The 24928-nt window shown below is 43.2% G+C and overlaps 1 protein-coding gene across 11 annotated transcripts in view; it reads right to left on the bottom strand.

Moving 5' to 3' along the window:
* SEMA5B (semaphorin 5B) overlaps window positions 1–24928 on the bottom strand; it is a 473766-nt gene that overhangs the window by 234275 nt on the left and 214563 nt on the right. The window contains exon 1 of one of the 11 annotated variants that reach the window (XM_077320454.1): window positions 18613–18636. The exons of the other annotated variants lie outside the window; for them this stretch is intronic. The gene's annotated coding sequence lies outside the window, so the exon portion shown is untranslated. Of the gene's footprint in view, window positions 1–18612; window positions 18637–24928 lie in introns of those variants that run through there. 11 annotated transcript variants of the gene reach the window in all.

Here is a 24928-nt window from a genome sequence, read left to right as displayed (position 1 = left end):
TGATTTAAAGTGAGATGTTTAAGAGGAATGTATGTCGCAGACCAACGTTTATTTGTTTGTTTCTGGTTTCTGGGTAATGACAGTGTTCAGGTTTTTAGGTACACTGCATTTTGATCTTCTTGAGGAACACTTAAATGCATTGATGTCCCGGGATCACTAGGTACTGACTTAGCTGTTGAAAGTGCTTGCTTTCAACCGGAAAAGACAAAAGGCAAGACTGCCTGTTACATCCGGCTAGCTGAGTTAACTTTAGGCATTGTCTACAAGCTTCTGTGTTGTGAGCCCCACTAAAGTACAGAAGGCTGCGTAACCGTACAAACACGACAAGGGAACCCACTTAACACTGCAGATTAAATTCCTGCGAGCACAGTCTCTCACATACCCTTCAGTAAGCAGGATGTGTTCCCAAACTGAAAATCCAGTTTACAAAATTGACGTGGTGTACTAAATCCCTTCTACACAATGTTTTCTTTACTCAAAACCACTGTTAAAATGTACACACCAGAAAACCCAAAGTATTGTTATTCCCTCAGGGACAGGTGTAGGTGTGTTCCTTCTTATACAATGGATAAAGGTAAAGGTAAAGGTGTCCCCTGTGCAAGCACCGAGTCATGTCTGACCCTTGGGGTGACGCCCTCTAGCGTTTTCATGGCAGACACAATACGGGGTGGTTTGCCAGTGCCTTTCCCAGTCATTACCGTTTACCCCCAAGCAAGCTGGGTACTCATTTTACCGACCTCGGAAGGATGGAAGGCTGAGTCAACCTTGAGCCGGCTGCTGGGATTGAACTCCCAGCCTCATGGGCAGAGCTTCAGACAGCATGTCTGCTGCCTTACCACTCTGCTCCACAAGAAGCTATACAATGGATATGAATTTGTAAAAACTCTGTGAAGGGGTAAACATGTCACCATGCCCAAGTTCCACAGTTTATCATGTTGCATTTCCATCCCTATCTATTCTGTACGAAGCCTGCATACCATTCCATACAAAACTACAATCTGGCCAGAATGGTTCATTGCCAAATCACAGAAACACCAATATACATTTAGTATACACACCAATAAGATTTCAGTTGTAAGGCTTTGACTCCATTCCTAGCCTTGACTCAATCCTTTGAATAAATCTAATTCATATTCCAGTGTATCAACTTACCAAAGCTGAAGTAATATGACCTGAAACTCAGCCTAATTTAACAGAAAAAGTCCCCTCTGATGTAATAAGTTTTGCAAATGAAGCTGTAATGGACCATTTGTACCTGCTTCAGTAAGTAGATATGCTCCAGAAATGGCTGTGAAAAATTTGCAAACTGAAGAACACTCTGCAGATTGGGTAAATAGTACTACTAATGCAGGATTTTCTTTTTAGAATTTTCTTTCTGGAAGGACCTATGTATCTACTAATACAGAGACCTTGCCATAAACATTAGTGCATGACATTTAAGTGAATTGTGTGTGGCTTTTATCTCCTATTGCTTTTGGTTGTTGTATTTCAGATTTTAGCTGGTTTCATTATGAAGTTATCTGAGTTATTACTTTTTTTTTTGTGGAGCACATCAAACATTTCATTAGACAGGCAGTCTACAAATCATCTGAGGGGAGGTGGGAATTTTTGCTGCCTAGGTCGGTTTTACAGGGATTTTATCATTGTTTTAGGAGGATTTTAACGGTGGGTTGATTATTGCTACCCACCACGAACCACGTTGTTGGGAGTAGTGGGATATAAATAGAAAAATAAATTTTAAAAAATGTAAATATTTCTTGTGTTGGTAAATCTGCAGATATCTAAAATTTCAGATTGGGCCCACATTAAAAGAAAGGTGATTTTCTCCAAATTTGGTTGAACTCCAATGTATGCAGAAAAATATCAAACATAACAAAAATATACAGCAGGGTTTATCCCCCGTATACACCAGCAATCTTGCCTGTGCAGCTCTTATATTCTTCCCAAAGTGGTGAAACTGCAGGGATGGAAGAATACTTGCTGCTGCCCTTGAGTTGGTGAAGAAGTGGGTAGCTGGTTGGGTGGCTGAAGCAGCAAATAAATCAGCCAGAAGATGAGGAGTTTCTTCTATTACCAGCACATATGGGGCTAGGATGGCTTCCTTTGTCACTGGTACAGCTTCTCCATTGCAGTTGGGGCCACTGTGGCAGAGGCGGGGGGTGGGCAGGGAGACAGGCCTGCAGGGAGTCAACCCAACCAAAGCAGGGGATGAGTGGAGAGGCAGGTGCACAAGGGGCTGATCCAACTAACAATGGAGGAAAGTGAGGAGAAAGCCATGCAGGACTTCTACCTGGGTCGCCTCAGAAATTCCTCAATAAAATAGGCCCTTCTGGGTAGACCCGTCAATGGAAAGTTAAGAGTGCCCAAGAGCTTAATGTTTGGGGTGTGAGCGTGGAGAATCTGGAAGAAAAGGGTGACCATGAGAAGGATACTGACAGGTTGTCAGCAGGGAATATACAAAAGATGGGGGAGAGAAAGAAGGAGACTAATGGGGGGGGGGTCTTATATGCCGCTTTTTGATACCAGAAGGAGTTTCAAAGCAGCTTACGTTCATCTTCCCCTTCCTCTCCCCACACCAGACACCCTGTGAGGTGGGTGAGGCTGAGATATTACTGCACAGTCAGAACAGTACCTTTGTGTATCTGCACAGTGACCATAATGATGATCTACTATTATTATCTAATAAAGTCTGCCTAATTATCCTGGTGGGAAGAATGTGGTACTAGGAGAACAAAATTCTTGACTACAATTCCACAGAGACTTTTTCTTTTGATTAAAAAAGAGAAGAAAAGGGGGGGAAAGAGGTGGAAAAACCTATCGTGGCATTTTGTATGGTTCGCTAATTTCATGGTTCTATTAAAATGAGACTTTAAAGCTGAAAACAGCAGGAGAAGCAGGTAGAAGCAAATTAACAGCACAATATTCAAAACCTCATTGGATAAAAAAACACACAAAAATATAAATGTTATAAAACTTGACAGCCATACCACACTGCAGTGACAGACTAGTGCATTGTAAAACCCTTTCTTAAAAAGCCCACCTCTAACAGAAATGAATCTCTACTGTCTTTGCCTCCGTCCTTCCATCACCCATCCAGGCAGTTTCTGCTGTCAAGCCTTTTCAAAACTTTGTCTGGCAAATCGAGGGCAAAAGCAAAGGGAACGTTCTCCCTTCCAGCGCTGGCAACAACAGTACATTTACCCACAGCTATGTTTATGCAGTGTGGATAATCTTACAACACTGAACAATACAGTACAATTACATTGTGCCATGTGCCAGACCTATCAATCATGTTTATAATGTCAGATCCTTTACTTCAGTGTGGCAGCGCTTCCCCCCTTCGCCTTCAAATCATATCTGTTGCCTTCTTAAAAGCTGTCATGTGGAAAAGAGCTGACACCAGGGTTTTGTATATGCAACTATTTATTTATTTATTCTTTAAAAAAAATGATGCTGCCTTTCCACCCGATCAGGATCTCCCAAGGTGGAACACATAAAAACAATGAAACATTTGAAGAATTAAAAACAACTTATAAAATTATAAACCAATACAATAAAAACACAAACCAACAACACGCTAATACCCTCTCTAAGCTGATCAGGAACACTGGTAACAAAGCAACAATGCTTACAGTCAGCACTAACTGCTGACAATAGATTCTGAATCTACAGTATTTGTTAAAGGAGAGCAAGCAGGACCAACTGCAGCTCTCTGCAATGCTCCAGGAAACCTGGTGCTGTGGTGACCAGATCCCCACTTGTGAAACTGTACAGGGTCCAAATGGCAGGAATAAGAGGAGCATTAGAGCTATGATTACCACATTGCTCCATTCCTACTGTGGCCTTCTTCAAATGTTATACAGATGGCATGGAATGTTAAATGCCACAGCACAGACCAGGAAAGGTAACTGAAGACAAACCCACTAAGCTGCTGAAATGGGGCAAATGTCAACCAGAGGACCCTTTTCTTGCTGTTGTGCCTAGGGTTGCGAAATCCATCTTGGGAAATTCCTGGAGATTGTGGGCCAAGTTGAATAAGGTTTGCTCACTGGTCTTACCAAGCAGAAGATGTACTCCAACCAGCTTGGCTTGGCTCTCTCTCTCTTTTCCCCAGCACTTTTTCGCCTTGCTTTGCTCTCAGCTTCACAGGAACAAGATCTGACAGTAAGAGTGAAAGATCTTCTTTCCTGGGGTACAGTGCCAGTTATGAGCTCAGTCTCAGCCGCCAGCAACTACACACTGAACAAGACACTAATAACACAACTCAATCTCTTTTATTATTTTGCCCAGAATCCAAGGAAGAGCTTTTATCAAAAACAAGGATGTAATGCATTGGGGATACCTCTGAAACAGCTTTTAGCTTTCATCCCAATTCTGTTTATTGCTAACGAGAGGCCTACAAATAAACAAAGTGTACAGAAAGTGTAATGTAGGATTTCTCCAAAAGGGGCAATAATTCTATTACTATTAAATTCACTACAATATTAGCCTTCAGTTATAAGGGTAACGCTATTATGAAAATCATTCATCTTGTTATGCCACAAAAATGTAACATCTATCACGACTAAGGATAGATTTATTTCCCACCACAGATTTCAATAAAAATCTACTCCTTGCCAAAAAGTTATTTTCTTCAAATATCATAAAGACCAGTGGGTTGGGTTTTTACTATTATATTGTAGCATCTACAACTGTTCCTTGAAACTTAAACTGCTGCTTGCTGAGAGTGCGAAATAAAGGGTCCTTAGCTTGCTTTGAGTGCTGGTCCTCCAATACCATGCAGAATGAAAATCACCCCCTGCAATATGCCTCACCAGGCATCAGCCAGTGCTCCTTAGCAGGGAAGGGAGAAGCACTCAGCTTTATAGCTAATAGGCATGAGAAGCCTCTCTTCTGCAACATGGGCAGCAACAACAGGAAGATTGCCTCTATCACACTCTACTGTGAAACCCCAAATCTCATGTCTTAGTCCTGAAGGCAGATTTTTTCCCTATCACTCACACTCCTACCTGAACCTTTCACACCATCCAAGGCCACTCTGGTGCAGCGTCTGGAGTAGGGTGAACTCAAGAAGCTAAAATCAAGAAGCTAAACTCAAGAAGCTAAAACGCTTGACAAGCTATGAACCAAAGGGAGAACTTTTGGGAAAAAGCAGTACTTTTATTTCTAAGAGATCTACAATCAAAAGCCTTCCATATAACTTCCAGGTAAGCCCCTAAATCTAAGAACCCAAAAGCCCCTCGGTAATCTCACTTGGTGCTGTTTTTCCAATAGTGGCAACATCCCTTGTTCCTCTCCTCTGCTGGGCTGTACTGAAGTTCCAGTGACAACGAAAGAGGGAGGGTGTGAGAGTCAGCATGGTGTAGTGGTTAACATTATCAGATCCTAATCTGGAGGACCAGGTTTGACTTTCCCCTAGCCCACATGCACAGTTCTCTTAGGGCTGTTCTTGCAGAACAGTTTTGTTAGAGCTCTCTCAACCCTACTGACCTCACAGGGTGTCTGTTATGGGAAGAAGAAGGGAAAGTTGTTTGTAAACCACTTCGGGATTTCTTCAAGTAGTTAAAGGCATGGTATAAAAAAAACAGCTCTAGAAAACTGAGCTAAAATGAATTTTAATTGTGATAAATGTAAAATTCCTCATTTAGCTAGGAAAAATCAAATGCATCACTATGGCCCATTATGCACGGAGTGGAAGGTCTGCATTCGGGGTGGAATGGCAGTGGCTAAAATCCCCAATTCTGCACGCTGCAGGCAGCAACTGGGTGCAGAGTCAACGTATGCCGCCGAAAAAGCTGCATTCGCGAGATGCGGAAGAAAGTGGAGCTTCCCAGGACCAGGGCGCAACCAGAAGCATCTCTGGAGTAGCCACGTGCATAATCGGATACTCTGCGTTTTGCCACTGTTGTGTTCCGTCCTGTGCGTGAGCAGTTTGCTTCGCTTCTTCCTCCGCATTCTCCATGCCGCCGTTTCAGCGGCCATGCATAATAGGCCTATAGGATGGGTGAGACTAGTCCTGGCAGTAGTATGTGTGAAAAGAATCTGAGGGTCTTAGCAGACCAGACACTGAAGATGAGTCAGCACTGTGACTCAGTAGCTAAAAACGCAAATGGGATTTTGAGCTCTATTAAAAGAAGTATAGTTCATGTGAGGTGATGTTACCACTTTACTCTGCTCTGGTAAGACCTCTCTTGGAGTACTGTGTTGAGTTTTGAAGAAAGATGTAGAGAAACTGTCCAGAAGAGGAATACAAAGATGGTGAGGGGTTTGGAGACCAAGTCGTATGAGGAAAGGTTGAGACAGCTTGGTCTGTTTAGTCTGGAGAGAAGATGACTAACAGGTGATATGATAACCATCTTCAAATATTTGAAGGGCTGTCAGCGGACCAAAGCCAATGGGTTGAAAATAATTCAAAAGAATTTTTGGCTAAACATCTGGAAGAAGTTCCTGACAGAGCAGTTTCTGAGTAGAACAGGCTTCCTCGGGAGTGGTGGGTTCTCCTTCTTGTTTTTGAGCAGAGGCTGGATAGTCCTCTGACAGAATTTTCTGAACGTAGACAGTGTGAGTGAGTGGGCAGGAAGGAATGTGCCAGTGTTTGTCTCTTGTGATCCTTCCTTGAATACCCAGGAAATAGCTGATCGCCACTGTGGGATGGCAGGTGAATTTCTTCCCAGCCAGGCTGGATTATGGAGATTTTTGGTGGTGGTGGGATCATTGGGCATGAAATTGGGGTCACTGCAGATAGGCAGGTAGTGAGTTCCAGCATTATGCAGGGGGCTGGACAAGATGACCCTGGAGAACCCTTCCAATTCTATGATTCTCCTTTTCCCCAACACTCTCCTTCTTTCACTGTGACACAAACACAGATACGGTGCTCTGGACATAGATATAGAAATCCTCAAAGCACCAGGTGCTCTAAGATAGGTAGGGTTCTACTCAAGTTACCTGATTCCTCATAATGCTTTACGGAAAAATGCACTGCCACTCTCCCTTCTTGGTGTGGGAGCCACCCCCACCTACCACCAAGAAAGTCACAGGGAGCAGAGAGGAAAGAAACATGTTGCCTCCACCATAAAAGCAGCCAAAAAGGAGACTGTAAGTGACGGTTTGTTCTTTGGCTCTGACTGAAGCCTGGGACACAATGCTCGGTTTCATCTTGAAGGCAAGCATCACATCCACTGAGGTTTGCGTTCCAAGAGTAAGAAATATAAAACGGGCCTGCATCTTCAGAATCACTTTCCCACTTTTTGCACACCAACATCATAAATTACAACTGAAGGGAGGAGAATTGAAAGCAAACGTCCCATAATCATATCAGTAATAAGAATAAAAAACTAATCAAACATGTCTTTATGGTGTCCCAAAGTTTCCCCTTGAGTTCATTATGAAACTATCCTTAAGGCTGCATTCATTTGCATAAATGGGCCACTGCTGTTGTTTTGCGGGTGGCTGGACATACTTCTTCCCTGGCTTTGAAAGGAGATGCCCACAGCGGGAAGGGCCGTTCCTAGCAAGTCTGAACATGGAATGAGAGAAAGAGAGAACACTGAAAATATACAGCTGGAGTTGGCAAACAGAGAAAGATCCCGAGAATGCAGACACTCCTTTTGGAAACTTGATGCAAAATTAACAATTTTACTGCCCGCTTTAGGAGTTTCTTGGCTTCCAATAGCTTTGCTGGTATACTTGCAAATGAGCCAGTATTACAAAAACACTATAAATCTTCAGTATCTGTAGCATTCCGTAGCATTCCTTTAGTTTTCTCAGCTTGGGGAAGTGGGAACATGTGACACTACAAATCAGTTCTATGGCCTTTACTGTCCTTTTTTAAGAAGTAAAATGATCCGCTGGCAGTGAAACATGACAGAGTCAGAAGAAGTCACCGGACAATGTAAATGCAGTACACACAGATCAAACCCTCCAACTTTCTTCCCAGTTTTGTTTGCCGTTTTGAGGACATCCATGACTACCCTATAGCTTGACCAAAGGATAACACAGCCTTTTCCAGAAGTATTGGATGGCCGCTGATATCACTAGACATCACTGGAGCCCACTTCCCCAGTTGCAATACAGCAGTGGTTCTCAACCTTTTCTTTGCTGCGACCCCAACATCAGCGCTGAAGCCCAACGCGGACCCAGCTGGAGGAGCTGCCAGCTAGAGCTGTGGAGGCAAGCTAGCACTGTGGAGGTGCTTCCACCGCCCACCCCCAAGCTGTGGCCATGGGTGACCCCCCGCAGGAGGTGACTGGAGGGGGGCAAGGGCCCTGCCTGAAGGAGAGGGCTGCTGCCACTGCCACGTCCACATTGCTCAATATCCTGTTCCGGGAGGGGCTCGGGCGCACATCTTGCTCCCTTGGCTCGCCGCTTCTCTCCTTTCTCCTTCTTTTAACTGCGGGGGGGAGGGGGGTCCACGGCAGCCTACGGCAGAGCACGTGGGGCTTGCCGGAGAGAGTTGGGCAGGATGGGGTGACTTTGAACCCGTGGGGGGAGGGGGTCGCTTTATTGCCAGCTTTAAAAGAGCTGAGCGTTTCGGCCATTCCTCGGCAGGCGCCAGTGCAACCCTCCGGGCAGGCTGGGCAGCTGCAGAAAGAGCCAGTGGGGTGCTGGAAATGTATGTGCACGGGTGGCATGTGCACACATGCACACAACAATCAAGGCAGCATGGAGGCAGCCATTGCCATGACTCCGCCACCTCTGCCCATGTCTGCCGCCGCCTCCATACGTCACCGCCTGCCGCCACGGGTGACCCCAGGGAAGGGGCCCGGCGATCCCAAATGGGGTCCTGACCCCAACTTTGAGAACCACTGCTCTACAGGCCCCATCTCTTTCTCCACAATGGAAACGGTAAATGACTGGGTCTTGCATCTGATTTTTTCAACCACTTCTCTGAATGGGCATGGCTCCACTTCCAGGGTTCCTTGAAGCCTCCCCAGACAAAACATTGAAAAAGGCTAGAGTAGACTTTAGTATGATTCCAAGTGAAGCTGGTCAGTAGGGCTGCCTGGTCCCCCTGGCCACCAGGGGGAGATCAAAGGCTAGGATTGTCAGATCCAGGTAGGGAAATTCCTGGAGATTTAGAGATGGAACCCGGTGAAGACAGGAATCTCAGCGGGATACAATGCCAGAGTTTACCCTCCAAAACATCCATTGTCTCTATGGGAACTGATCTTCATAATCTAGAGTTGACCTGTAATTCCAGGGAATCACCAGGTCTCATCTGGGTGCTGGCATTCATACAGTTTAGCACTGTATTCATTGCACCCTATCAAGACTTTAGCTTTAAATACTGTAAGGGTTCATCCTAGGAAGGATGTTAAACAACCAAAGTTAAGTTTAAGTAGTTCCATGTGTTTGGAAACAGAAAAGGAATCTTGAAACATTTTAAAGGTGAACAGCTTTACTGGTGAATAAAAGCTTTCATAGCCTGCAGCCCATTTCATCAGATGCATGGAGTAAAACCTCAGCCAACAGAGATATGCACCCACAGAAAGAAAGAAGATAATCTGAAATAGTTAAATTCTATGTACTGGAAGAAGAACAGCCTGTGGCACTTTAAAACCAACTCAGTAGTGACAACAACTCAGCTGATGGTAACAGACACTTCCCTAACTACAATGAATCCTCTAGCAGGTATAAGGTAGCCCTTGGCCACCAGAAGTGTTAGGACATTTCTGGATATCTGGGGAGGACGGGGACCTCATTGGGGTAGAATGCCCTAGAGTCCACTGTCCAAAGCATCCGTTTTTTCCAAGGGAAATGATCTCTATAATCTGGATTTGAGCTATAATTCCAGGGGATCCCCAGGTCTCAACATGAAGCATCCCTAAGCAGGTAGGAAATGCCACCTCAATTCTGGTTAAAACAAGCAAATTCTAATACTAGAAATTCAGACTGGGATATCTCTTTGAAGTTCCTTTGTTGAAGTATACTTGGGGGCTTTTTGCACGCCTTCAAAATCGCACAATGGTTGCCAATTGGAAACGCTATTGATTTGCCATAACGCACGACGTCGTAGACAATCTGCCACACACCTGAAACCAATCTGCAAAAAGCGCTTCCTTGTAGCGCTTTCAGGGGAATCCCAAAAAGTGGATTCACCCTCCGGAAAGCGCTACACTCTTGCAACCAATCTGCAACACTAGCGAAAAAGACCTGTGCGTTAACATTGTTGCGGTTTCTTCAAAGTCCCTCCTCCTGAGCCTGTCCTCCAAACTTCCGGCGAAGCGATCGCCATTTTTTTTTTCTCTGAGCGAGCGGGGATAAACGCACCAGCGAGCCTCTTTCTGTTTAATGGCTTCCCTGGGTTCAGTCCTTCACCTTTAGTCACTAAGCACAAACCACAGAAAAGCCCGTTTGCTGAAATAAAGTCCCTTTATTTTTTACACATTAATTCAGCCGAAAATCGGGCCCGTGAGAGGGGGGGGGGTTTCACTCGAGGCAGCGTGGCAACGATCATACGATCAAATGACAGCTCACATTAGGCAGCTGGATGGGTCTCTCCGTTGCAACGAATCTACACAGATTCGTTACAATGGGTCTGTTTTTTTTAAAAAAAACCTTTCTTAAAGGGAAAGGGGCTGTTTGGGAGCATGCTAACGGCTGCCCATTGGCTGCTTGACGGCCAGAGGCGGGACGAGCTTGGCAATAGCGCTTCCTTTCTAGCGATTTCTGCCGAGACCGGAAGCCTGTGGGAAACGCTACAAAACGCAACTGGCTTCCACTACAAAGGCAGGTATGCATAACAACGAATTCCACTATTTTAAATGGCGATTTTTCATTCAGTGACCAATTTGCAACAAAGATCCCGGTGCGTAAAGCCCCTTAATTTTCTGATGAGGAGTAGTGTCCTAGTAGGTTAAACAGTTCTCCTTGAGGTTTCCAATTACGCCATTTTTACATCAAAGTTGTGTCCATCCATTCTATCATTTTTACCAAAAACTGGTTAAAATGCTTTTCACCGATCCTTTGCATTTAATATCAAAAGCATAGGAAGTCAGTATAAGTTTTATTTCATACTGCGCAAAGTTTTCCTTCTTTCTTGGGGAGGAGGAGTGGGGGCGGGACCACATGCTTCTAAAAAATGTAGAAAATCCAGAGACAAATGTTAATATGAATAAATAAAAATATGAATAAATAAAATATTCCTGAGGAGGCATGCCCCCCTCAGAGTCTCTCCCTTTTTGGCCAATTGACGAGCCTGAGTCAGATAGACAGGAAGCTCCTGATGCAGCATAAGAGCAGAGAAGCAGTACATTTAGCCAATCACAGCCCTTGCCCTAGCAGTGTCTTCTCCATATGTGATTATGAAAAAATACCCTTCCTTCTGAACACATCTGTTCCCCACTGCATACATATTTAAGTTTTATACTCTCTCTCTGTATCAAACTTTTCTGAGAGCCAGGAGATGGTTTGTCCATTTAGTTCAATAATCTCAGGAAAAATGAGCAATGCTAAAACTGTGTTACAATCCTATATAGTTATTTTTAATTCAAATACACAATCGAGAGTTTGCTGAAAGCTCCAAAGGAAATTTTCTGCCATCCAGGCAACCTGAAAATATTTTGCAGCACTCCAAAACTCCAGAAGTTCACAGAATTTTAAAATGTATTGTGGGCATGGGGGGGGGGGGGAATCTAGGAAGCATCCAGCATACACAACCAGATTACCATCCCACAATATTGCACTGATGAACAGAACAAACATTTTTAGTACTTTTATTTTAATCCCAGATGATCAGTGCCCAAGGACTTCCACCCCACCACTGCAGACTGCTGAAGTCCATCTGTTCAGTGATGTTAGGGAGGGTGGAAATTCCGGTGCTCAGTTTTTCTGAAGAAAATGTTCTATTCCAAAGAGGTAAATCTAGCCTATCTATAGCTGTCAGGGTTGCTGAGCTACAAATCAATCATATTTGATGGGCCAAATGTGGGATATGAAATATGGACAAACCTCCATGCTTTCAAAAGGTCCAAGCTTGTACATGCTATATTTGTCACCTTTTGCTAAAGTTATTGAAATTCTGATAACATTATTTAAATACTTGATTATTTATTTAAATTTGAGTTGCAAAACTGAAATTTTCCTGGAAAATCCACCTCAATGCAGGCATTGCAGCCTTTCCCTCACCTCACCATTGCTGGAATATGAAAGTTCTGCAGTGTGCATAACTAAACCGAATATAACAAGGTGTCCTGTAGGGGGCATGTCTTAACCACTACCCTCCATTTCCTCTTGGATTCTCCTCCCCCCCTTTCCTTTTGTTCTTTAAAAATAACTTTCCAGCCTGGCAGATCACCCATGCAAGCAGGAGTTATAGTTCTGGTTTGGTTTTCTACAACTGTGTTGGGGGCCGGAAAAGCAGAAAAAATGCAGTTAATGTGCACTGAACAACAAGGCTTTGGGGGAGGATGGGAGTGGTGGTAACTGGAAATCAACAACTGCAGTTGAAAAAAATAATGTTAGTTTCTTTGCTTGGTTTGTTGAGATTTTGTAAGTATCGGATTAATAATTACAGTTGATGGCATCACCATGATATTCAATGTAAAATGAAAGCAGTTATGTAAAAATTGTGGAAGACAACTTCACTGTGATGCCTACCCTCAGTGTCAGTTTTAGCTACCACAGGCATTTCTAGAGCAAAAACCCCCAAAGAAATACAGCTGCTGTCTGATAACTGGGACAATTAGAGGAATGATGTTCTCCTGCTACAGGGCTCTGAAAAAATGGAGTTGTCCTGGTTGGACGGGCACAGCTGAAGACAGAAAGAGATTACGAAGCCTGAACTTTCCAAACACACACAAAAACAGCATCGTCCTTCTCCAATTTAATTTGTAAATCATATCTTGCACTGGCTCTCGTGCAATGAAACGGCCTGCCATGTAACATCTCTGACATCATTTCAATGCTGAACGGTAAATCAACAGGCATGGAGGAGCATTCGACAGCGACTGACGACAAACTTTTGTGAAGGTACCAGATACAATGAAAAGGAATAGAAGCTATATAGGCCTGTCAGGGGCAGCTTGAAAGTTTCCCAGAACAATTATACTCTGAATTAAATTCCAGAGCAATTCAATTCTGAAATAAAAGCTTATTTCTTATTCTAAGTCAACTTCCATGCATGGCTTCACAAATATGCAGTGGAGTCGCATATTTGCTAACACGATGGTATTTTAATATTGCCACCTATTTTTACAAATGGTGACAGTTCCATCTACTTTTTTATCTGACAGAACCATCTAAGAATTCTTTATCCATACTCCTGACACAAACTATCACTGTCAAATCCCTGGTGGGCAAAAAAGCATGCATGTATTCTGTATATTTTTACTGCAGCTGATGATTCAGCAGCACAGACAAGTTCCATGTAAACCAGCTAACTTGCCCTAGTGTGTGAGCAGCAGCTGTATTATAAAAACTTCCAAAATAAAGAGTAGTATGCGCACTTCAGCAACACCAATTCTAAAGCTGCCCTGGATGCCATTTGCAGCTTTAACACGGCTTATATACAGGGAATTCATTCAGGCATGTATGATCTCCTTTTTGAACTGGAACACCCATGTTTCTTTGATGCAAGAAAGTGCAGACTGGACTGCTTAACACCTAAGGCATAATTAACCTGTTTCAAGTGACTTTAAGGATGTCCATTGGTTAACGAATGTAAGAAGTGTTGTGTGAAATCAATTGAAGGTCTACTATCCATGCTTCTTTACAATAATCTCAGAATTACATGCCAAAGGACACTAGCCAGAGATCTAGCTGATAACACTGCCTACCTTCTGCTTATCCTTAGTATATGCTTTATAGCAGTGATCCCAAACCTCCAGGCCATGGACCGGTACCGGTCCATGGATCAGTTGGTACCAGGCCGCAGCTCCTCCTCGTCCTCCTCCTTGGCTGCTGCCTCGGGGGCTGCCCTGCCACTCTGCCACCGGCTCACCTTTTGTGCTCTCCAGCGGCTGCCATGGCCGGGGCTCCCCCTCGGTATAGCACTGCGCAGTTGATGCTGGCAGCGCCCCCCAGTGTGTGGAGGGAAGTCAGGGGCGTTGGCAGGAAAGCAAGCTGAGATGCCGGTGGTAACGTCCCTTGGCAAAAGACTACCCCCTCGGGCCTCAGTAAAATTGTCAAGCGTTGACCGGTCCCGGTGATAAAAAGGTTGGGGACCACTGCTTTATAGCATCCGAAAACAATTTTTTTCTGGGTACTCCTTCAACCCACCTCTATGCTCTGCTGATTCCCAAGCTATGCCAGACTCAAGCTGAGGCCAATGCCAGCACTCAGTGACATCAATAACAACCCCCTGTAACTTCACCTTTACCTCCCTCCATCTGAATCCTGGGGAATACAATTTAATTTGAATTTATTTGTCCCAAGGCTCTTGGGGAGCTTGTGAGGGAGCGGTTTTAGCAGGCGTTTTGAGGTCGCTGTTAAATGGTTTTAAATAATTTTAAGTTTGTATGTGGTTTTATATGACATTAGCTGCACCAAGACTGTTTAAGAAGAGGGGCGGCCTAAAAAAAACGAATAAATAAAATAAAAACATCTGCAGGTGGTTAACAATAAAGCTACATTCTTCAGCTAACTAAACTGCTGGACATCCCAAAGCTCTGCAAACCATGTTCCCAGATATGTTGACATAGTATGTTAGCACAAACATACCCAAATGAGTTGGGAAATGCTTTCAAATGACAAATGTGCACAAAAATAATTGCAGGGTTCAAATAACTATCAAAAAGTTTCATAGCATTGAAGTTTAATTATGAGATCTGAACAATGTTGAAGCAACACTCCATGAGCAGCCCAGGCTCACACGCGGGAATCTGAGCACATCGCTACAGAATCTCGAGACTGCGCAGAAGTCTCTTCTATAAAACAGAAGAGTCCATAAATGTCCCCGCCAGGGAACAAAACAAACAGATTTGCTTCCCCTCCCACTGTTGTGCCCAGCACTCCAGCTTTATTGTATACATCCTTCACCAGCAGGCAGCTGCTGTGCTACATTAACTTCTCTCATCCACAAGCCAATGGGGCTACTTTCCACAGAGCCAGCTATCAGGCTCTGGACGGATGTTGTATTAGCAGGATGCACGCTCCTTGGAAAGGCACGCAGTTGCACAATGTCACTACAGAGAAATAAACAGCTAGTAAATATGCAAATCAAAACTGCCTCCACGATGCTTCTGCCACATTGTAACAGAACATCGCTGTTTGCTGTTCATTAACACTTCGAATTTTTTAAAGAAGAACAAAACTTAAATTACTGGAAGCAACAGAACAAACTTTTACTGGCATGTTCGTGTATTTGTTTTATTTATTGGAGCCCACTTTAGATTCTCGTGCAACTGCAAGAGTTGTGTGTGCATCCGTAAATATGCACAACGGGCATCCCAGCTAGAATTCTGAGATATGACGTGTTAACATCCCTGCCAGCTGTTTACAGTTCTGCTATGAATTCTTCACAAATCTTAATAATTCACACTAAAACCTTGCACACACATGCAAAAATGGGAGGTACCAGGAAATTTACCCTGTGCCTAAACGGATGTGTAAGTTGACCTAGGTAAGACAAGCCCTTCTTTTAGAAAGCAGGAGGCAGTCACTCAGCTAGAGAGTTTCTCCATAAGAGCTACATCTGATCTCACTTATAATTATATTGGGGGACTTTGGTCTCAGTTTCTAGCTCCCAATGGGAAAACTTGAGATTTCTTTTCCATTGCACAATGATACAGCTGGACTGGCTGCAACCTGAAGGTATTGTTGAATGGTTCACAAAACTGACTTACAGTCCAGATAATCTTGGCTTTCACTTGAAAATAAAGTTTATAGCCCTTGTGGCAAAACAGATAAATTTTAACATGCAATAGTAAACATGTAGTGACGGTTCAGAAACAAGAAGGCAAATACAAAGCTGGTTTTTGATTCACTGATTTTTAAGTATTGTTGTATTTTTAGTGGAGTTAACAATCCCAGTATAGAATCATAGAAGACACTTCGCTAGATGTACATTTTATGTCTGTGTGCATACAGCACCCTGCTGGAAACTGAGATTAAATGAATCCATTTCTTTATATTTGTTCTTCCTCTACTGGAAAAAAGTATCTTCTGAAGCGTGATACATTTTCAGCATATAATTTTGTTCTTTGTGAAATTACTCACCAAACTTTTTGTAGGCACTGACTGCCCCTGGCAAAAGCAATTCCATTTAATTGGTACACGTTATAAATTCATAAAATATATACAAAAATGGGCCAGGCAATGGTTTGTTTCACAAACAGAAGCAAACTGTACTTTATAAATCCAAGGGATTCTCTGGTTCTTCCTTGTCCCTCTCCTTGTGCATGGTTTCTGCTTTTTTCAGGGAGATCAGGGCAGTATCCTCCCCCCACCTCGCTAGCCTCACAACAATCTTGTGAGACAAGTCAGGTGAAGATATGATAACTAGTTCAAAGTCGCACAGTAAGAACAATGACTGAATGGGGATTTAAACCCAGGTCTCCCTCCTCCAACTTCAGCACTAGGCAGTCCACCACACAGGCTCATAATATGTGCCTCTTTGAGCTGCACATTCACACTCACAAATCACCACTTAAGGCGGGAGGCATTGACAAGTATGCATGCACTGCATCAGTTTGTACATAATACTTTGCAGTTGTGTGTCATGAGAGACAGGCTGCATAATGAAGAGATCACAAAGCCTGGTGGCATAGTGTTTAGAATGCCAAATGAGGATGTGAGACCGGATTCAAATCAATGCAAAGCCATGAAGTTCACCAGGTGGCTTTTGGTCAGTCTATGTCCCAGGGTAACTTAATCCACAGGGCTGTTGTAGGATGAAATGGGGGAGTGGAGAACTAGGCCACCTAGAATACCTTGGAGGAAGGATGGGCTCAAGACCAGAGAGAGACCTTCTTTTGCCTCTTACTGGCAAGCAGTTATTCAGTATAGCCAACTGTGCCCCACAATTAGCATGGATACATTCTTTCCTCTGCCTGGTCTTTTTCAGACCAAACGGTTCTGACGATATAAGTTATTCAAGGGGCCTAGCTATTCAGTTGGGCCTCAGAGGATTTGCTCTCATTATGGCTCTTATGCAAATTCTGTCCTCCAAATCTCTTTTGAATCTATTATTACTAGATTAATTTACGCATGTCCACCTGGGGTGCCTGTATATCATGAGCCTCATGTTAAAAAGTTTTTAAAAAATGATCACAGAATCAGGAAATGGTTAGAACAGGTTCCAGCTTTTCAGAAATGTGACCTTTATGCATAATGCTGAAAGAAAAAGGCATCCCCTCAAGAAACACAGCAGAGGGTCATCACACCGGTCGTAGGGGCTCTCAATCACTTTCCAAAAATTAACACAGTATAATAAAATATTAACTAAAAAAAATAGCATTTCAATCCTTCAGAGCAATTTCTGTCATCTCAAAGGCTACTTTGAGGGACCAGAAAAGGTCACAACCATAATAAAGGAGGAGAAAGAGCATCATATTTATGGAGTGTACATGATCAAGCATAGCATTACATAGGTTACATACGTGCATCTATGACATGTAAACCCAAAATGCAAATAGGAAGCTATAATGCATAATGGCACCTATTTCTCATCTGAAAGCATTTTGGACAGGGGGACAGGGAAAAAATGGTTGCATCCAGCTTCCAGGCCGCAAGTTGGCAATTCCCGGTCCTGAATATGAAAGTCATTGGTTGGCAGTTAATTGAAATATAATGCTTAATCAGAAGCCGGAGAAATCTTATTAATGATTAAAATGAATTAATACCATTAACCAACATGGATATTACAAATACCCTGAGGGGCACTGGGTTATTAATGGCATCTCAGAGCCCACATGCTAATTTTGTGTGAGGCAAAGGAACCCAAATACTCTTTAGTTTGTCAAGGATGGCTTGACATATCACAGAAGGCAGAGGTGGTGATGCATTTCGATAGGAATGGTATAATGTATGCCTAGTACCCAGCCATATTTTCCATATGATCTTATGGTACATTTCATGGTTGAAAATGTCTTCCCTCTAATTTCTTTTTAAAGCTTATTTTAATAGAAACTATTATTATAAGTTTCTAACAAAATGTATCTCCAGGCTCTGAGCAATAACTTTTATTTCTCGCTCATTTCTATAACTTTCTACCTTCCTTTCCTCTATTAGGGGGATGTTCGCTTTCTGTTCCTAAGAGACAGAAGAGGACTTTCCTCCATTTTTGACATTCACTCAGGATAACCTATTGGATCAAGCTGCTAAGTTTAAATATTAACAATATACTCCTATACTACCTAATTTATTAATACCCCACATTCTCTCCCCATTCTCCAGGAGAGGCCTAGAGATCTCCTGAATTCAATACTGATCTCCAGACAACAAATATCAGTTCCCCTGGAGAAAATGGCTGATTTAAAGGGCAGATTCAATGATATGATGCCCCACTGAGGTCCCCCCTCTCCCTAAACCCTATCCACCCCAAGCACCACCTCCTAATCACCAAGAACTTCCTAACCAAGAGTTGGCAACCATAACCACTAAGCATCTACATTCTGGAAACAATTATAAGCTGGGGGGGGGGTGGACCGTTGTGCCAAAGGAATACCATCTCACCTTAAAGGCTAATATTTGCTGCAGCATGAACTTTTGTGGAATCCACTTCAGCAGAGGAAAGAAGTATGAAGAAAAGCATGGAAAGGAAGAGAGAAAGGGAGAAATTGTGAGCAGTAGAATCAAAAGGCCATGAAATGCATCAGCTACAGTCTGACATTTTGATGTAAATCTCAAAAGTACATAAGATAACTGAGCAAAGCTCTGTCCCGATTTAAGCCTTGATGAATATCAGTAAGAATTGTAACTGGTTACCAATCTTTAACTTGCACACAACTAAGTTCTACACGGAACAGTTTTCTCTTGCATTTCATGGTCTTTTGCTCCACTGTTATCATCCAAGTTCTACACCTGTAAGGGTGAATGCGTGTCTGTGTGTGTAAAAACAAAAACTGCAGAATATATGATTCATGCATCTAATGACCAATTCTGGTCTATGAACAAAAGTTTATGACCCAAGTATTCTGTTTCTTTCTAAAGTACCACTGACCAAGATGACTATCCATTTGGAACCAACCAAGTAATGAAAGTTTTAAAACCCTGTTATGATACAGGAGGGGAAGCTGTTCACAAAAGACTAGACAAGAAACCAAAATTCTTGCAAAACACTGTTCCTGATTATTTACTTAATTAATTTCTAGTCCACCTTCCTCCTTGGACTCAAGGCCGATTACATAATAATAATTAAGACTGCCATATGTTTTCTTAGCTCAAATATGTAAGACAAAAACAAAATCAGGTAGGGCAAATAAAGGCAGACTAGAGCATGAAACTCTACCAGTTCTATGAATTTCTCACACCTTTATTCTTCCTTAAATAAGGAATTAAAGTCCCAAGCACTGTAAGGATGAAGTTTGCAATTAGCATTCTGGACAAGAAGTACCATTTTAGGCGTCAACCACTTCATGTTTCATAAAAGTATCTGAAAAATTTGGAAATATCAATATGTATCCTACCTCTTCGGTCCAAAGATCAAACTATATTTCCTTTTTCACAAAAAGGGTGGGGGGAGAAGGATTTCTGCTTATTCCTCTCATTCACTGCAGACCCTCTTATTGCTCCTTGTGCTGTTTCTGATGGTCCTCCTTACACTGATTTCCAGAACAAAATTTCAGGGGAGGTGTCTCAGTGATTTGCAACAGGAAGGTGGGAGCAGGAAAATCTCACTCTGCGAAATAAATTGTCCAAGGAGACCTCACTGAACACAGGCCTTTCCTTAGCAGTAGATGCACAACAATTAATCTTCCCAAAAGAGCTGCAGCAATAATCAGTAGATCAATAAACTGAGATATTCTATGACATCCAGTATGTACAAAGTCTGAAGCCAATAACCAATTTATGATAAAGGGAAAGGAATACATGAGGCTTCTTCAAACTAGAAATGTTGTGAAACAATAACATTCAATTAAAACTCTTGTGACCAAGAATATAGCAGCAGTGGACAGCTATCCATCATCACAACAGATAAAGCCAAGCCAATGTTACACAATCACTTAAATATGTCCTACAAGGGAGCTTTAATGGCATGTGGATTCAAGTCCCCATTATTAGTGATTTTCCAGATATGCTTTACTGCTCTTTCCTGCTCATTGGGGAGGCCACAGTATGATGCACAGAAATCACATGCAAAATGTCTTCCAAAAGTAAATCGCTGCTCTCCACGTTTCACAAGAAGGGGGGGGGGGAATCCTTGATAGCAGCAAGGTCTATGTTCAGTAATTTGAATTTAAATTCATAAGATCATTTAAAAACCTCATAGAGCCAGTTTGGAATAGTAGACCCAGCTTGGTGTAGTCGTTGAGAGTGGCAGACTCTAATCTAGCCAGCCAGGCTTGATTCCCCACACCTCCACATGCAGCTATCTGCTTCCTTGGGCTAATCACAGTTACCTCAGAACTCTCTCAGCCACTCCTACCTCACAGAGACCTTTTCTACACCGGGAATGGTGGCGAGGCAAATTCCTGGTTCCACATGACATCGTGGCTGGCTGGGCCCGTCCCAGGACTGGCCCAACTCAGACCCCCATTTGCCCCAGAGAAAGGGAATGCAGGTACCTCTGCGTTCCCTTTTGTGCTCCGGGCACTGATGGGGCATATGTCAAGCCTGGGCTGCTGGGAAGGAAGAGTCAGGCCATCCTGGCCCAACTGCTCCCCACCCGCAGCCACAACTATGGCATCCCAGTACAAAAAATGCAGCTTTGCTGCGCAGCACCACAGAGCCACCTGAGGCATTTTTTAATTTTTAAGAATGGGATAGTGCATTGTAATGCAATAACCCATTCTTAAAAATAAAAATCGGCCACTGCTTCCCTGCAGCTTGGTAGAACCTCACTGCTCCAGCTGCCTTGTCCAGAGGCACAAATGCGGACCAGGTGTAGTGGGGAAAATGTTCCCCCGTGTGGATCTGGGAAGAGGCAGGGCACCCTGCTCCGGCCCAAACACACGCTAGCAGCCAGGTACGATGCCACCAGTGTGGAATAGGTCACAGTGTCTATTGTGGGGGTAGGAGGAAGCAGGGTGCAAAAAACTCCAGTTTTCTTCATACTGTCAAGGCTATTATAGAGATGGGAGACCCTATGTATGTTAGTGTAACAGATCACAGCAGTAGCCAATAAGTGTGTGTGGGGAGGGTTGCAGTGAATTCCTATATTGGTATTAAAGTTCCTCAATAGCTAGGAGTCAGAGAAGGCACTTCTGTTCATAAAGCCAAGTCTCCATCTACTGTTAATGGATGTGCCATTGTCACCAGATGAAATGTTTTTGTTGTTGCATGATTAATTGAAAGTCATACCCAGTGACATATTACTGGCAGGATAAAGCTGTCATGGGAAAGTCATTATTCACAGCAATTCCTGCCAGCCTATACTATCTGTGGTGGTATAAGAACCGTTACAGACAAGCTCTCAAGTACAAAACACATTACGTATCTTTATATAAATAACAGTGACTAGCAGCAGCTGTCAAGGGTAATCTCAGCGGGCCAAGGAAGGAGACTGCAGTGAGAAAATGTTCACAAAACTTAGTAAAATTGGTATATGTTAATCTCAATCAAAATGGCCCTTTTTCTTTCCCACATTTGACTCAAATGCAGATTGTATAAATAAGTGGGCACAAGGGGGCATAAACAACCACAAAGCACAGCTGTTCTTAAAGGGGCCTTTTTTCTAAGACTCAAAACAAAATGGAGATCAATACTAATTATGCTTCCATACAGCAAAACTATCAGCGACTGGACAAGTTTACTTTTAGAAGGCTCTTAGATAAAAAACTCTTTTGTTCCACTCTTCTCAGTAGGCTTGCAAAGCTATCAAGTCACCAATTGTGTGTGTGTGTGTCCATCCCGCTTTCCGTCCAGATTATTTTAGTTCAAGTTGGATGGTCCTTTGACCGAGTCCCACCCTGGCCAACCCTTAAACAAAGCCTCTATTGTTCCAAGAGAAGGTTTCAGAAATAATGGCACAAAGAGCTAAGGAGGCTGTGCCCATCTCATACATGTTGCATGAAACAAACCTGCAGCCGCATTTCCGCTTTGAGCATAGCTGCCTATGTTCCATGCAAAAAGAGTAGGGAAAGGACTATTAGGGGAACCCTATATTTACAGAATGCTTATTAAAACTTTCTTTTACTATTACTGTGTTACTTCCGAAGGGAAATAACAGTGCAAATCCAGGGAGGGTGAGGGTTAAGAACATATAAACTCTCCTGACCAACATAATTTTTTCAAATTACTCTGCTGTTGCATTAAGTTGGTTACTGAAAATAAACCATTTCAAAATGATTATTAAAAGCCCCAATCATATGCAAGTTGCTAGATAACTTACACTGGTTGTAACAGATCTGTTATTTTCAAACAATCTTAGAGATACTAGTATTCGTGAGACACCCTCCCTCATGCAGCCTAAGGAATCTAAATGTCAGACTTGGTTATCCAAAAATTCAAACTGTGAAATAAACATGCAATTTGGATTTTTTTTTTTAAGTATTACATATTGCAAAAGATTCTGCTCTTCAATTTCATGCCTAATTTCTCGTATGATTACAATGGGAGAGGAGAAGGGGGAAGAGATGAGGAAGAGTTTTACCTGGACTGGAGATGATCTTTGTGTGTCTCAGACTCTTGTAAATCTGCCAGTAACAGAAAGGAGCCAACAGAAGCTGGGTAGTACAAAAGTAATGTGAGTGGATCATCCAGTGGCCTATAGGCAAACAACCTCTATCACTGCCTAATCCAACCAGAACCCTGGAAGCGAGAGAATTCGTGTCCACCGGCTCTTTTTAATAGTCACTTAATGACCGTTAACTTTTTTCAGCCAGCCATTGACTCTTATGGCATGTGCATTCACAGACAAATAATACCTCCGACGGCCTTCATTAATTTACCATGCATAATTTCTCTGAAAGCTTTTGCCAACAGAATACCCCCCCCCAATCTGACTCACTAACTAGTGAAAATAAAGCACTTTCTGTGTGAAGACTATTTATGCAGATGCAAGCCTCTTTCTTAAAATAAGTTAAACGGCAGGCATTGTCTGGGGCCGGCCATGTCCACAAAAACAGCAAAAGTTTGCAAGTTTTCAAACTGCTGTCTGCATATCTGGTAATATAATGAATATGCAACATTCTCCCTTGGAGATGGAAGGGATGGGACTTCTTTTCTTTAAAGTGAAGCTAAGTGATATGAATGAGCCCTGTCCCTTAGGTTCCTCCTTTGAAACCCCCCAAAAGGAGGGTTCTAAGGAGAAACCTTCAGAAATAAAGACACACACACACACATACCCAACCCAGAAATTCTTTTCCATCATGTGAAAAGGCAGGGTTGCTAAGAGCCCTTATGGGTCCCAGATGAAGATTCCCACTGGCCTCTCCAAAACACACACAAACACACACAAGAGGGAGACAGAGAGAGGGAGAGAAGAGAGTCAATCCAAACAACACATGGAAATAAATTGCATGACCAGGGCCCTGGCGATTTTGTCCACTATATCTTCCCTGTGGCGGCCCTGTAGGAAGCAGTATGATGGAATCACACAAATAAATAGTAAGTGCCATCTAGTCTATATGGCAGATAAGTAATGCCTCAGAGTACTCGGCTGGTCAAAGTCTCCGGTGAACCCCCAGCACTAGGCCATCACTTTGGGCATGCTTTCGCAACCAAAATTTTGTGAAATCCTGCAGTTTCTTGATGGCCCTGGAAGGGCTTCCTGAATGGATGGGAGTTAATTAATTTTTAATATTTTTTAAAAGTTATTAAACAATTATTGTGTGATATGAGCATATATGGTCATGTTGACCTGTCCCTCCCTCCCAAAATGGCCTGGAGGGGGTGGGAAGGGGAGGAGCCCCAGGTGGGCATGGACACAACTATGCTTCCTAACTATACTTTGCATGATCACGCCACTTCTGGGATTTCTTGAAGCCTGACAAATGTTTCAGGGGTTGCTCAAAGGTAAAAAGAAGAGAAAGGTTGACCTAGGGTACTAGTCGAGTCCAAACATGGAAGAGTGCCACGCTGGTCCCCCACCAAGCAGAAGCCCCTCATACTGATGCAGCCATCACTCACACTGCAGCCAGAAGCCTCCTGGATGGAAGGCAGGACTGCAAAGAAGAATTTCACAGCATGGTAGCTCCAGGCAAACAGGGGAAGTGCTAAAAGGCACCTGGAAAATCAAAGATGGGTAAAAGGAGGGTGACTCTTTGTTCTAGCTAGCATGGTGTAGTGCAGGGGTAGTGAAACTGCGGCCCTTCAGATGTCCATGGACTACAAAACGCTGGCAGGGGCTCATGGGAATTGTAGTCCATGGACATCTGGAGGGCCGCAGTTTGACTACCCCTGGTGTAGTGGTTAAGAGTGGTGGATCTAATCTGAAGGATTGGATTGGATTCCCCAGTTCTTCACATGCAGCTAGATGGGTAACCTTGAGCCAGTCACAGTTCTCCAAAGACTGTTCTCACAAAGCAGTTCTGTTAGAGCTCTCTCAACCCCATCAACCTCACAGAATGTCTGTTGTGGAATGCAAACAAAAAGGGTATTTGCAAGATGCTTTGCGACTCTTTTAGGTAGTGAACAGCAGGGCATAAAAGCCAGTTCTTCTTCTACTACACCAACTGCTCTGCCTCCAACCCTACAAGGTAGCTCCAATCCTGTGCTAGCATCAAGAAGAATCCCTTGGGAGTAACAGCTTCAGCAGCCTGTAGAAGAGATTTTCCCTTCCTGTTCCCCAGCACCATCCTTGCCTGTGAAGAAGTAAGGCTTGGAGTTGTGTGTGTGCATGTCTGTAGGCATCCATGTGTGCGTGTGCATGTGTTTGAGCTGAGATCCA

This window comes from Paroedura picta, chromosome 2, assembly GCF_049243985.1.
Source record: "Paroedura picta isolate Pp20150507F chromosome 2, Ppicta_v3.0, whole genome shotgun sequence".
Classification (NCBI taxonomy): domain Eukaryota; kingdom Metazoa; phylum Chordata; class Lepidosauria; order Squamata; family Gekkonidae; genus Paroedura; species Paroedura picta.
The sequence above is the reverse complement of the archived record's forward strand: the minus strand, read 5'-3'. Positions and strand labels throughout refer to the sequence as shown.